Source organism: Pinus tabuliformis, chromosome 6 (genome assembly GCF_031772625.1).
Source record: "Pinus tabuliformis cultivar Carrire ecotype Pingquan chromosome 6, CPIR1, whole genome shotgun sequence".
Taxonomy (NCBI): Eukaryota; Viridiplantae; Streptophyta; class Pinopsida; order Pinales; family Pinaceae; genus Pinus; species Pinus tabuliformis.
The window spans coordinates 1,453,601,358-1,453,617,887 of record NC_142292.1 but is presented as its reverse complement, the minus strand read 5'-3'; positions in this window follow the sequence as shown (position 1 = coordinate 1,453,617,887).

The following is a 16,530-nucleotide window of genomic DNA, read 5'->3' as shown; positions in this document are numbered from 1 at the left end:
AACTCAATAAACATATTGTCATTTATCCCTACATACCAAAATGTGTTTCCCATTTTCAAAATCTTACCCTAAAGTTATGATTTAGTTAGTTTTTATGGAGTTGTATGATGAAGTAATTGTTCTGATGATTTCTATGGATCGATTTGTATCGACATTTATCATCCATTTATTTTACATGGCTATGTTATTTTTAAAAGATAATCAAAGTTATAAATTAAAAATGTCCATAATAAGGCTGAACATATCCTACCATATGAAAACCATAGTTACCAAATTCACCCAAATGGAAGCTAAAAATATGAAAATTGTATTGATATAATCCTATAATTCAGGGAAATTTCATTCACTTTGTTTGAAAACATGGTTATCTATAGTTTATGCACAACGATTGGTTAATTAGCTGGTCCATCAACATGAAATTCAACGGGGCTTCATTTCAGCCCCTGACGGCTCCAATTCGGTAGCCTATGGGTTATGGGCACACAAATTTCACTTCTCTCTTCTCGGTTGTGTAGAAAATGAATTCATTCTCCTGCTAAATCCCCAAAGGAATGGTTACTCCTATTAAGACCCGAATAAAAATCCATTCTTCAGGCTAAACTCGCATTCTACTTTAATGTCATAGGTCGACATCTCCTCCATGAGTTGGGGGTCGCTTCACAGCCCATTTTCCACACAATTCATTTTTTTTTTCTGTGGTTGTCCACTAGTGTCAAGTACGACCTTGTAGGTTGGTGTAGACTTACCTTTTTTCCTTCACGCCAGTTTTTGATTTGGGGCGGGCTTGACCACCCGACTAGGCCCTGCCTGAGTAAGGGGCCAAACTAGTCATACTCTTCTTCTTGTAATTGTTTGTAGTGGTCTAAATCCTGAATTCCCTTGGCCACCTCCAAGTTTCATTCCCTGCTAGTGATTATAGTCATTCCCTGTTACAAGAGTAGCTCATACGCTCAGGGCATGGGCCATTAACCCAAAGATATTCCTCTCCAATAACTATAGTCACCTACATTTAGTGGCAACTCTCTACAAAAACACAATAATCATCATCTGATGAATGTGAGAGTTGATTGGGTTCTAATACAAACAATAAATGCCATAAAAAAAACTAAAAAACACATAGGATGCTTATATTAAAATGGAAATGATTACATATGGCCTCCCAGCCCTAACTCAAAATATCCCTCACCCTCTCTCTCTACCAAATTCTTACGTTGGAATGGACTACTCTCCTTTGACACCCGTAGACATCTTATAAACAGGAAATAAAATCCTAACAAACTTTAACATATCAAATATCATCCCTGTCAGCTAATCACCTTCTAGAGGCTTCAAAATCCATTAAAATTTCACTTAAAATTAAATAAAATTCATGTCCTTCTTCTTGGTTACCACACCACTTCTTCTTGAAGCATCTTGAGCTAATTTCTATTTGGGGTGGGGTTGATGGTCCTACATTAAACTTCCACGCTTGAAATATTTCATGATCTCTGGATCATGTGTCTCCATGTTGCACCTCATTCATCACTATCTCCTTTTTTCTTCTTTCACACGTATCTTTTAGTGAGTTGCAACTACACATTCTTAATTGGTACCTCACAAACTATCCTGCTATGACTCAAAATATTGGCATCTTGGCTCACTTCCTCTTGAAAATTTTGTTCTTCCCTTACTCACTTGGTAGTTTCTCCTCTGCTCACATCTTGATAACTTCTCTTTTCCTCTAGCAAGAATTTTTCCCCTTCTCGGCATGCTATGATACGACTTAATGAATACCAAATTCTAGATGGTTTCATTTAAGCCCTTGTGGCTCCAATCCTGGAGCCTGTCGGTTATGGGCCCACAAATTTTCTTCTCTATTCTCAAATATACAACAAATGAGCTCGTTCTCCTATTAAATCCCCAAAGGAATGGTACTCCCATGAAGACTCGAACAAAACATCCACGCTTCAAGATGAACTCACAGTCTCCTTTAACATCACAGGTCAGTTATGCTTCATGAGTGGGGGGTCTATTCACACCCCATGCTCCCTACCATTCCTTTTTTTTACGATTGTCGACTAGTCCCAGGCCTAACCTCATAGGTCCCATTGAAGATCGGGGTCAAATTCCCTTTTTTCTCCATGACGGTTGTTGATTTGGAGTGGGCTAGACCACTTGACCGGGCCTTGCCTAAGGCAGGGGTCGGGCTAGTCATACTCTGCTTCTTGCAATCATTTATAGTGGTTTGAAACCTGACTTTCCTTGTTCACCTCCAAGTTATGTTCCCTATTGGCGATAATGGTCATTCCATGCTGCAAGAGTAGTTCATATGCTATGTGTGTCGGCTATTGACCCAAAGATCTACCTCTGGACTCACTGTATTCACCTATAGTTAGTGGAAACTTACTAAAAAATACAATAACCATGATATATTGAATGCTATAGTTGACCAGGTTCCAATACAAACAATAAACGCCATACAAAAACTAAGGAACACATAGTATGCTTATATTAAAATGGAAACCATTACATATGGCCTCTTAGCTCCAACTCAAAATCTCCTTGGACCTCTCTCTCGGTCAGATTCTTATGCTAGAATGGGCCACCCTCCTCTAAAACCCGCAAGAATCTTATAAATAGGAAATAAAATCTTAACAAACTCTAACATTAGAATATCATCCTTGCCATCTATTCGTCTTCTAGAGGCTTCAAAATCCATAAAAAAATTACACTCAAAATTAACAAAAATCCATGTCCTCCTCCTTGGTTGCAACAACACTTCTTCTCAAAGCATCTTGAACTAATTTATGTTTGGTGTGGGGTGGATTCTCCTACATCAAACTTCCACGTTTGAAAAATTTCATGATCTCCTACTCATGTGTCTCCATTTTGCATCTCTTTCATCGCTATCTCCTTCGATCTTCCTTCGCACATGTATCTTTGATTGAGCTGCAACTATGCATCCTTCACTAACACCTCACCAAATCTTCTCCTCTGGCTCAAACTTTTGGGATCTCGGGTCACTTCCTCTAGAAACTTTTGATCTTCCCTTGCTCACTTGGAAGTTTATCTTCTGCTCACATCTTGAGAACTTCTCTTGTCCTCTCACTGGAATTCTTTCCCTTTGCCCTCACACCACTTGATGAAATACTAAGTTACAAGGGATTTCATTTGAACCCTTGATGACTCCAAACTAGGACCCTGTTGGTTATGGGGCCTCAAATTCGTCTCCTCTCTTCTAAGTTGTGCCACAAATGAGCTCATTCTCGTATTAAATCCCCAAAGGAATGGTACTCCTGTGAAGACCCACAGAAAAAATCCACGCTTCAGGCTAAAGTTGCTATCTACTATAGCATCATTGGTCGGGGTCTCCTCCACGAGTCAAGGGACGGTTCACACACCAAGGTCCCCAACATTTGTTTTCTTTGTGGTTGTCAACTAATGCTAGGTTTGAATCGTAGGCCCCACCAAAGGTCGAGGTCAACTTCCCTTTTTTTTTCATGGAAATTGTTGATTTGTAGTAGGCCCAACCACTCGACTAGGCCTCGCCTAAGCTGGGGATCTCACTAGTCAGACACTTCTTCTTGCAATAATTTGTAGTGGTCTTAAACCTAAATTCCCTTTGCCGCGTCCAAGTTTTGTTCCCACTTGGTGATTACATTCATTCCCTGCTGCAAAAGTAGTTGATACTCTAGGGGCATGGGCTATTTTGCCAAAGATCTACATGTGCAGTAATTGTGGTCACCTACAGTTAATGGAAATCCTCGAAAAAAAACACAATAATGATGATATAATGAATGAAATAGGTGAAGGGGTTGAAACACAAACAAGATTGGTTGCATGGCAACTAGTCCCTGCCTTCAGTGGGGAGCTGGTCTACAGACTAGTGGCAGATCGAGTGTCATTCTAGAAGCAATCCCAGAAGAAATAGGGCTTAGTTGTTTTAGAGCTACTAGAGAAGTTTATCTCATTAACGCAAGACTAGTTCATTCTTTGGACTTGCATAACTGTTAATTATTTATTGCATGAGGTATCCCAAAATTATAGATCCATGGAGGTCTCAAAGCTAGCATACATAGTTGTGAAATAAATCTAATAATAACATAGCCACTAGCCTTATTTATGTTGCACTAACTTTTTTTGGAATGAATACTTAACGTCACTCCCATGGAAATTATACCAATATACCAATAGGGAAGTTAACTAGTACATTATACCTCTGAAAACACTAAGTTAAGTATTCATATTACAAGCTTAATAGTATGTTACCCTTGAATCCTTTTGAAAGTAGTAATACACTGCATATAAGCTTAATATAGTTGGGCCACGATAATTAGTGAGCGAAATATTGTCATTGGTTAATTTGTGGTAGTGTGATATTCCCTAGCTAAGTGGGTCCCTGGGTTATTTAATATATACATGATAGCTTACTATGATTATATTCCTGGGTTAGCTTTGAACCCGGTGCCTTAACAACTCAAGTATAACCAGAGAACAAATGTATAATAAGTCAGAGTGTAGAGTCGAAATGAAAAAGAATCTCGTGAATCAACCATATCTACCAAAGATGTTAAGGTTACAATAGTGGTATGTATGTACACAGAGATTCATGGTACCTATGATTAATAGTTGTATGCACCCTCTCACATAACGAGGGTGCACACGACCCTGGTAACACCATTTTTTCACATCACCTTACCTCATAGTTCTCTCCTATTGGGTAATTTTCTGAGAGCTAAAAGAAAGATAGGGGTTACGATTTAGACTCCTTGGGAAATTATAGCCTACCACATGGCACATATATTCTCTTTTGAGTCGTTCATGGACATGTATCGAAATTTAAAACTATTAAACATCAATTTACTCCCTCCGTTCACAATGTGGGGACCTGGACATATCAACGTTATCGTTGACTGGCAATAACTTTTTACAATCCACATCATCATATTTTTATTATTAACAAAAATCTATTGAGTATGCTATGAAAATGTCGTTGTTAATGAATAAATATAGAACAAATTGATAAACGAATGTCATATTATTAAAATTTGCAAATTTCCATGTATTATAGGTGCCCTCACCAAGAAAACGAGATAGAGAAAATTACACGTGCCCTCACCAAGCAAACGAGATGGAGAAAAATAGATGGAAAAAGATTTTACTCACAACTCGAGTAACCATTAGATTTTTATGCAACCCTTGTGAACATAATGTTGATCGTACTATTTCTAGTGGGAAACTAACTGGAGGGGAGTTCTGGTTTTATGGCTTTCTCTCACTTTGGATTATACTTAGCGGATTACATCATGGCACTTAAGATGCAAGTGTAGTTGATGCAGGCACTAGAAAAATGTTACTCAAAAATGCCCATGGAGAAGGCTTATTCTGGCATAGGCTGTGAGAGGTAACCCACTTGCAATTAACTATTTTGCACATGCAGGTGACTTAGGGTTGGCTTGCAGATATCGGAACTACTGCACGACTCTATCCTATGTGACCTCAGTCAAGTAGGGTGTGACATCACCGTGCTCTTGGCAGACACAGAGCATCTCGAACAATTGGCAACTGTACATTGGCAACTAGATGCGTTGTACATTGCTTTCACCAAAATGGGTTTCTTCAAACCCATTTATTTTTGCGGCCAATGTAATTAGTCCCCTGTACAACTCCTCTAATCCAAAATCTATGAAATAGACTAGTGGTGAGTAGAACAAATCGTAGTCGGGAGATGATAGCTGGTTCAGATCAAATGAACTCTCGGATAAAATAGTTGCATGTATAAGGTCATGCAAAATAATGGGAATGTGCAGATCTCTCGTCCACTAAAATAGACATAGAAGAGGTAGAGTTGCTAGCTCCTGCACTTTTAAAGAGATTAACATCGGCCATGAAAAGCTCAGTGGGCTCCCTATAATCATTTGTGATAGAATTAGGAAAAGGAAGTGGGCTTGCTATAATCATTTGTGATAGAATTAGAATCTTTCACAAGTAGGTTGGACCATGACTTGACATTGGGCATTTTTTTACGGTTACAAAATTTAAAGCCTTGACATGAACTACAATCAGTATGCCTATAACTAGTACAACAGTTTGGTCTTACTATGCCATAGTTTCTCACCATTGTTGTGTTCACTGGGGGGTTATGAACACTTGATTTTATCGGGTGGAAAGAGATTTTGACATTCTCTTGAGATTTTTCTTACTACAATTGGAATGAGATTCTTTCAATTAAAGTAGTTTCTTGCTCAAATTAGTGTTCCAGTGTTTCTATTAGAAAGTCTGATGGAGAGTATATCAGATTGTTGAGTGCTCCAGTATTTTTGTTAGACAGTCTGATGGAGAGGAGAGAAGATTGTTGGGGACAAACGATAGATGGCCTTGATCCAAGAATCTATCGGCTAAAGCAACTGCATATAGCAATATGGAATCTATTGGAAGGAGGAACAATTGGATATTTTAGCAAGTCTAGTTCCTCATAGTTGTACAACTAAACTTATTCAATTCTCAGTCAAGGTTTTAAGTCTTTACTTTAATGTATTTTGGGTGTGTTTTTTGTGTTATATTTAAACGAAGTTATGATAAATTTTATTTCAATGTAACCCTATGCGTGTTTCTTTCAGATCATGAAAGCTCCAATGTTCCTATCTCTATATATATGTTTCTTTTAGATCATGAAAGCTCTAATGTATGCCTTTACGCCTATCTCTATGTATCTTCTGGCAGATCATGAAAGCTCCAATGTATGTCTTTATGCATGTATTTACACCTATCTCCGTAGATCTTTGGGCCATATATATTTACCATGGGGATATACTGTCTGTGATCCATCACGTTAGGGATAGATTCATGTCCCCCCCCCATTTTTACCAACAATTTAGTTTCAGTAGATCACTGCAAAAGCTTTGATTTGGTCCTGTGAGAATAATGTAGAAATAGAATTAGTTATGAATTGGTTGAACAAAATTAGTTATGAATAAGTTAGGAATTGGTTGCCAGAATTAGTTGAGAGGTTCATGTATAAATGTGATGTAATTGAGCAAATGAATTAATGAAAATTGTGTGAGCTTTGTCTCACTTTTGCTGGTGTTTCTGCCTGTGACTGTTTTGTTATAATTTGTAAGTTGGTATCAGAGCAACAGGCAAGCAGATTGTGGTGCTGTATTTGTTTGCGCTGCTATGCATGTGAGGCCACTGAGTCAGGATGAGTTTTTGCAGCGTTGAAGTCTTAACTATATTGCTGCTCCAAGTGCTGGTGCTGTCGAGAAGCAAGACAGTGAGGAGTGCTGTCGAGAAGCGTTTGGTGTGCTGCCAGGCTGTCGAGAAGCGAGACAGTGAGGAGTGCTGATGAGTGCAGTTCCGGAGGCGTTGTGCAGTTTGACGCTGTGGTGTTGGAACCTGGTGGAGGACGTCAATACTGGTACCCGTGTTGGCGTGGTGGAGGTAATTCTTTGCAGAAACCGTTGAGCGTGCAGAAATCGTTGTGTCGTTGTGCGTGGAGGTCTGGAGGTAATCTCAGAAACTGAACTGTTGTGCCGTGGTTTCATACCATCTGTGATTCTTTGCAGAAACTGTTGTGTTCTTTGCAGAAACTGTTGTGCCGTGGTCATATTTATTTTTTTTCAGTCGGCCCGGTCTTCGTTGGTTTGTTATAATTTGTATACCTTTGACGTCAGTGAGGCCTGCAGTAGCATTTCTTAGGCAAGGCCTGCGATATTCTCATAATTTGCCCGGTTTTATTTGTATACCTTTGTTCTCATAATTTGCAGAGTGAGGCCTGCAGTAGCATTTCTCAGGCAGTGAGGCCTGCGATATTCTCATAATTTGCAGAGTTTTTTTTCTAACCAGTTTTCAACTTTAAGAAGCTTGTGGGTTTTTTTGTTTGAATTTGGTCATTGGTGGAGAGATGGCTAATCCTCTTGCAGATTCATATTTAAATGAGTCTTCAAGACTTGATGGCGAAAATTATGTCAATTGGAAATTTAAGATCACAACGGTATTGGAGGCATACAATCTCTAGGCGATTGTCAAAGGTGACGAGACCAAGCCTCAACCTCCTACTAATACTCAAGATTGGGAGAAGCGTGAAATGAAAGCACGGGTGCTGCTATGCATGTCAGTAAAGGACAATATTATTCCTCACATTCGGGACTGTGAAACTTCGAAGGCGACATGGGACACTCTTAAAAGTTTGTATGAGACTACTAATGCAAATCGTATTTTATTTTTAAAAACAAAGCTGCTATCTATCAAAATGGATGCCAATGAAAGCATTAGTAACTTTCTTTCTCGAATTAAAGATTTCAGTGATAAGCTTGGTGATATTGGTGAAAAGGTTTCTAGTACAGATTTGGTAACTGTTGCGTTAAAGGGGTTAGTCCCCGACTATAAAGTCTTTATTTCAGCTCTCTCCGCTAGACCGACACCTCCTACATTTGAAGAATTGGCTGGAATACTTCTTCAAGAAGAAGAGCGCATGAAAACTTTTGAACTGGAGTCAAATAGTTCTGATTTGGCTTTGACTGCAAGAGGCCAAAAACCATTCCGAGGGAGACCATGGGACAGAAACAGAGGCCGTTTTCAAGCAAAGCAGAAAGGTATGGCACCTCCTGATTCTTATGTTAAAAGGAACATTGTATGTCATTATTGTGGAAAACCTGGACATCTGGCAAAAGATTGCTATAGGAGAAAGAATAATGAATCAAATCAAAGACATAACAGGCATAATGGAAACTACATAAACAAAGACACCTCAGTGAATGATGGATTTAAAAATCTTAAGTTATTTCTTTCTGATGCTGCATTGTCTGCTGAAACTGATGATGAGAATACTTGGTTTATAGATTTTGGTGCATCGGCACACATGAATTGTAATAAAGAATGGTATGATAAATATTATGAGAAATCTGATGGTACACACATTTACCTAGGAGATGATAGGTCACTTAAAGTTCAAGGCTATGGCATAATAAATGTGTACTTACCTAATGGACAAATGCGACAGATTCATAATGTGATGTATGTACCTGCTCTTAAAAAGAATTTGCTATCTGTTTCCGCTATCACTGATAATCATTTAAAAGTAGAATTTGGTAAATTGGGGTGTATAGTGAAAGATGTTCAGGACCACTACAAGGTTGTTTCTACAGGTACCAGGGTTGGAGGATTGTACAGATTGGATGTGACAGTCAAGCGCCATGTTGCATTGACATCTCAAGAGACATCGACAGCAGAATTATGGCATCACAGGTATGGGCACCTCAATTACAATGATTTATCGTTGTTACAAAGGAAAACAATGGTTGAAGGTCTTCCTGATATGAAGTGTGAACATTTACCATGTGAAGCTTGTGCACTTGGTAAGCAGCATAGAGAAGAGTTTCCTGTTCATACTGAGAAACGGAAGTATGATATTCTTGAATTAATTCACACTGATGTATGCGGACCTATGCAAACTAGGTCTCTTGGTGGTGCTTCATACTTTGTTATTTTTATTGATGATAGATCTAGATATACCTGGGTCTATTTCGTTAGAAGGAAAAGTGATATATTTGAGTATTTTAAAGAGTTTCGAAATATGGTTGAAAAACAAACAGGAAAGTGCATTAAAATACTCAGATCTGATCAAGGGGGTGAATATAAATCAAGAGCATTTAACACCTATTGTAAATCTAATGGAATTCAACAACAGTTCACAGTGCCACATACCCCTCAGCAAAATGGTGTTGCTGAGCGATGGAATAGAACCTTGGTGGAATCTGCTCGTAGTATGCTGCAAGGTAAGAACATCTCTAATGGTTTTTGGGCAGAAGCCATTAACACTGCTGTTTATCTGAAGAATCGATGTCCCACTAAGAAATTAGTTTTTCAAACTCCTTTTGAGGTTCTTTATGGTTATAAACCTGATGTGAGTCATTTCAAAGTCTTTGGATGTACTGCTTTTGCTCATATTCCTGAAGCTAACAGAAGAAAACTTGATGCCAAGTCCATCAAGTGTATTTTCATTGGATATTGTACGGATCAGAAAGCCTATAAATTGTTTGATCCAAGTTCCCATAAACTATTTGCAAGTCGTGATGTATTGTTTCATGAGCAGACTGATAAAAGTAATACAAAGAATGATACATGGCATATTTCTAATGATGCGCATATCAAGCTTGATACTTTGATTAAGCAGGAACAGGAACAGGTCCAGGTACAGGTACAGGATCAGGATGATAGCAGCAGTACGAGCACATCTAGCAGCAGTGAGTCATCACAAGGGGGTGATACACCTCAAAGCCGACGAATCATGGACGAAACACCCACACCAAGAAGGTCGTCCCGACAGACTCGGCTTCCTGAAAGGTATAGAGACTATGCCTTAATGTCTAATATAATGAATGTTGAAGAACCAATTGATTATGAGCAGGCTAAACAACATGAACCATGGATTAATTGTATGGATGATGAGTATGCTTCTATTATGAAAAATCAAACATGGGAATTAGTGGAACTTCCTGAAAATAAAGTTCCAATTGGAAGCAAATGGTTGTATAAAACAAAATTTAAAGCAGATGGTACAATTGATAAATTTAAGGCAAGATTAGTAGCAAAAGGATATGCTCAATAGGAGGGCATTGATTATGAAGACACTTTTGCACCAATAGCTAAGTTGAATACAATTAGATTACTGATTGCCTTAGCCACAAAACATAATTGGAATATACATCAAATGGATGTCAAATCTGCTTTTCTAAATGGTGATTTACAGGAAGAAGTTTATTTGGTTCAACCTGAAGGGTTTGTCAAACAGGGACAGGAGCATCTGGTTTGCAGGTTAAGAAAGGCATTGTATGGTTTGAAACAAGCACCAAGATCATGGTATGTAAAGATTGATACTTTCTTTCTTCAGAATGGATTTGTGAAAAGAAAAAATGATCCTAACTTGTATGTTAAGAAAGATGACAAAGGAAATGTTGCTTTAATATCTTTGTATGTGGATGATCTCATTATAACAGGCAGTGCTCACAAGTTAATTGAAGAAATTAAAGTTCAGTTGTCACAGGTTTTTGAAATGAAAGATTTGGGTGAAATGCATTACTGTTTAGGCATTGAGGTATGGAGAGAAACTGGTAAAACTTTGATCACTCAAAGCAAATATACAAAGGAGATTCTTAAAAAGTTCAATATGACAGATTGTAAAGCTATGTCAACTCCCTTAGAACAGAATGCAAAGTTGTACAAAGAAGATGGTTCGAAAGAGGCAGATGGAACATTATATCGTCAGTTAGTGGGAAGTTTGAACTATCTCACCACTACCAGGCCAGACATTGCATACTCAGTCAGTATCCTTAGTAAATTCATGGCTAAGCCTTCAGGAAATCACTGGAATGCTGCAAAGAAAGTTCTCCGATACTTAAAGGGAACAGTGAATCTTGGTATTATGTATACTGATGTATCTGATGTTGTACTGACAGGTTTTTCTGATTCAGATTGGGCAGGAAATCCAGATGACAGACGATCTACCTCTGGCTATGCATTTCATATTGGATCAGGGGTTGTATCTTGGAGTAGTAAGAAACAGCCAACTGTTTTGCTATCTTCAACAGAATCTGAGTACAAAGCTTTGACCAATGCCACCTGTGAAGCTATTTGGTTGCGGAGAATTCTTGAGGATCTTGAAGAAGTGCAAAGTGGTGCAACATGTATCAATTGTGATAATCAGAGTGCTATCAAATTAGCACATAATCCAGTTTATCATGCTAGAACAAAACACGTTGAGTTACAGTACCACTTTGTACGTGAGAAAATTATGTCAAAAGAAATTGAATTGATATTTTGTAACACCAAGGATAATGTGGCTGATATATTTACTAAGCCCCTTGGTAAAATCAAATTTGAAGTTTTTAGAAGTCATTTAGGTATTGTAGAAAATCCATTTCTCCATTAAGGGAGGATGTGAGAATAATGTAGAAATAGAATTAGTTATGAATTGGTTGAACAGAATTAGTTATGAATTAGTTAGGAATTGGTTGCCAGAATTAGTTGAGAGGTTCATGTATAAATGTGATGTAATTGAGCAAATGAATTAATGAAAATTGTGTGAGCTTTTTCTCACTTTTGCTGGTGTTTCTGCCTGTGACTGTTTTGTTATAATTTGTAAGTGGTCCTAGTTTATTTTCCCCTTTTAAGCAAAATTTTCGATTAGGATCAACAGATAATATAAAATCCCTAGAGCAGTAAAGAAAACGAAGACCATGGTTCATGCTTAATGTCAGGGAGCAAGAAACCCTAAGGTTCGCACGTAATGTTTACCTTCTAATTAAATCAGTAATGACGCAACAATTAGTGTAACATTGCAACCAGGCATGCATGAAACATGCTTCAAAGGTTAGAGAAAAAGGAATATATGGTAGGAGATAGCGTATGATTCAGTCTTGGACACACATGGGATGCGCGACCTGGCGATAGGAGGAACAGGAAAATATGGTAGGCGATAGTAACATGATTAATGTCATGAGTGAAAGTAAATCGTAAATTGCACTTTCGCTATACTTCTAGATGCTTCCTGTACTTATTGTTATTAGGGACTCCTGCTAGATTCCATAATGAGTTGTTAATTGATTAATAAAAATATAATATCAATTATGCTTTAGCTACCACTAATCGTATAATGTAAATGGTTGGGCTTTAATAATCCTAAGCGGGTGTCATGCATCACACATCGAATATAAACTGCATAGTATAGAGTAGATGGTTGCTCGATCTTCTAAAATTATTTAGTGAATATGAACTGCATAGTACAGAGTGGTCCTAGATTTGTAGAAATAGGATCGAGAGCTGAATTGAATTGAATTATATGGAATTACAATTCTAGGTTGGTGCCATTGTACTTATCTGCTATTCACTACTCCCTTTGGTCGCAATACTATATGTTGGGGAGCTCCCGTTCGGTCGCATAACTAATAGAATGGAAGTACGGCAAGGCCTTCCTGCAATTAGAGCGAGAAGGTAGAACAAATCATCACATTACGAGGGAATATAGATAAGATAAAGGATGCAGGAAGCGGCATAACGTACTGAAAGGTATAACATCTCAGATAGTAGATATCTATCAGCCCTAAGGGTATCTTGATGGGATGTAACAACCAGCAAGCTCATAAGCAAGTTTAGAGAGTTGTACCGTTGCTGTAAAAGAAGTAGAAGCTATAGAACTTGTATTTTGATCGGAGGTAACAACTAGCAAGCTCTTAAGCAAATTTAGAGAGTTGTACCATATTTATAAAAAAATTAGAAGTTATAGAACCTATATTGTGAGTGTTAGTATGCTTCTATATAGTTAAATAACTTGTATTGTGAGTGCTAGTGATGCTGTATTGCGAGTGTTAGTGTGCTTCCATCTAGTTGAGTCTCCCATTTAGTCAATTCTCCCTAAAACTAACTGAGACAAATGACATACAGAGGGTTCCCTGTAGAAGACCCTGCATAAGAGCCGACATCATTGCAGTTGGGCGGTTGCTGCCAGGTAGAACATGTTGTAGGTACAACATGCTGTAGTTTGCCATGCATAGCCCATAGAGGTGGATGCCAAGTAGAACATCTTGCAGTTTGCCACACATAGCCCATAAAGGCATATGTCCATAGAGGCATATGTCAAGCTAAAAAAAGTTAGGTTTATAAAACATAGGTAATGGGAAAATAATAAACATTAAATGTTAAGGAATTAATGTTAGCAATAATTCAATTGTTAGTTTATTTGAAGCAAATCAATGAATATAACATATGGTTTTTCCTCCCCACCTCGGGAAGAGGCGAAATAAGATAGAAAAACCATGGGTGACTAAAACCCGAGGCAAAATAAGATAGCAAAACCATGCGTGACTAAGAACTTTATTTATTTTTCACTGATTGTCTTAGTAATCATCTAAATTAATGTGAACTGGTTACATTTTGATTACTATAGCCCCTGCCTTGCATGCGGCAGGGACTAATAATAAATGACATAAAAAACTAACGAACACACAAGATGCTTATATTAAAATGGAAACAGTTACATATGGTCTCTCGGCCCTAACTCAAAATCGCCCTAGTCCTCTCTCTCAGCCTGATTCTTAAGTTGGAATGGGCCACCCTCATCTAACACCCATAGGCAGCTTATAACCATGAAATAAAACCCTAACAAATATCCAACATATATAATATCATCCCTACCAACTAGTTGCCTTCTAGAGGCTTCAAAATACATTAAAATTTTACATTGAAAATTAACAAAAATTTGTGTCCTCCTCAGTTGCCACATCGCTTCTTTTGGAAGCATCTTGCACTGATTTTTGTTTGAGGTGGGGTCAATGCTCCGACATCACTAGTATAAGATGCTAAGGGAGGTACATATATCAACATAAAGAGATAGCTCTATCCATTCATGTTTCTATTACCAAATATTTTGCCACATCGCTTCTTTTGGAAGCATCTTGCACTGATTTTTGTTTGAGGTGGGGTCAATGCTCCGACATCACTAGTATAAGATGCTAAGGGAGGTACATATATCAACATAAAGAGATAGCTCTATCCATTCATGTTTCTATTACCAAATATTTTAGATAAATACATTTTGAAAATTGATTTTATATATATTTATTAAAAAAAGATTTTAATAATTAAATTTTAAGAGTTTTGAAAAGACATTAAGAAAAATATATATTCAAATTTGTGAGATATATTATGAAATTTTCAGAATTGAAAAATTTTGATCCTATTTTTATTGTATCTTATTGTATTAGAATTCAATGCACTTTCTTAAACCCAAGTCATAAACACATTTGAAATTTTAACCATATTAAAACCTTAAATAACAATTCTTTAAACAAAAATCATAAATTTACTTAATTTTTTACCAAATTTATAAATTTACGTAAAATATTTACGATAGAATTACAACACATAACATTGTTTGAAATTTTTGCAATAGAACACACAAACTACCTAGATTCGTGTTCTTTCTCGGCGGCTGGACTTGTGTTGGCTTTCATTCGTTAGATTAGTGCTCTCCACGTATACTAAGTTATCTAGATCCGTACTCTCCTTTTTAGTGGACGGATTTGTATTTGCATTAATTCATTAGCTTCGTGTTTTTTGTTTGTAAAGTTATTCGAAAGTATGTTAGAAAACAAAATTAGAAAGTGAGTAGAAGAAAGAGATAAGCGTGTTAAAGGGAAAGCATGTTTTAGAACTAATCATTTCACAGTTAATTATTGTAGAGCAGTGGTGCATAGGCTGTATGAAGAGGTCAAAGTCAAAATTAGAACTTCAGGAGGCATTTCTAAAATTTTTAGAAGCGATATCGGGTCAAGCAAGGTTGTCCACTCTCTCCTACCCTTTTTGGTTTATATATCGACAAGATTGAGGAGTGGTTAAATTCACAAGGGGTGATGGTATCTATTTGGGCAAGTTTGTTATAAGGCTTCTTTTATATGCACATGACCTTATTTTGATTGCTAAGTCGGCTCTTGGTTTGCAAGAGCAGTTACAATCCCTTGAGCATTTTTGTAGAAGTGTGGGGATGCAAGTCAATATTAGAAAAACGAAAGTAGTGGTCTCCTCTAAGAAAAGAAAACATAACCAGCATAAGTTCTACTTTGAAGGCAATATTCTGGAAGAAGTTGTGGATTACAAATACCTCATAATTGACTTCAACAAAAATCTAAGCTGGAATTTTTGTAGAAAGAAAATAATTTTGGGCGGTTGGAAAGCATTTTATGCTTTTCAAAATAGGTGTAGAGAGGCACAATTATGGGACTGGAAAACCACTCAAATTCTTTTTGGGCTTCTAGTGATTCCAATGATTCTTTACGGTTGTGAACTATAAGCCAGTGGTACATCCGACATGTAGTGGAGACAAATTGAGAAAATTGAGAAGTGTTTGATTACAAACAAATTTAAGATTTAAAGTGCAATTCGTTATGATATCTTGTTACGGGAATGCGCTTATTGAAACAATTGCTATGGTGCCAGTCATAAGGTATGTAAAAAAAATTGAGAAAATAGAAGAGGGTAGAAGGCCTAAGGTTGTCTTTAATGATAGATTGTGCAAGAGCAAAAAAACCTGGATGCAACAAAATAACAAATGGTTTAGTAAATGGGGTATTTGCTTGAACGCCTGTCCCATAAACAACAAAGAGATAAAGCTTTTGTTATGGAAAAGTTCCACAAGCATACTTGGGATAAGGAGCTAGGAAGAAAGAAAAATTACTATGTTGAAGTGTTTAATCCCACTCATAGTCATCAACCAAAAGCATACATAGAGGCCGATATCTCTAGGAGAGGCAAAATTCTTATTTCTCAGTTAAGGACTAATTATCATCAACTCCATTGTGAAAAAGGGCACTGGAAAAGACCAAAGGATGTGTGCGAGGAAACTGTATGCATTTTTTTGTTCTTCCGGAAAAGTGGAAACAGGAAAAATTTCATTTTAGAATATGAGGCCTTCAAAGACAACATGGAAAGTTATGCAGATATACTAGCAGCTAGCTCTTGGGATAATCTATTTAGCGAGGGATTTTGTTGGGAGCATTG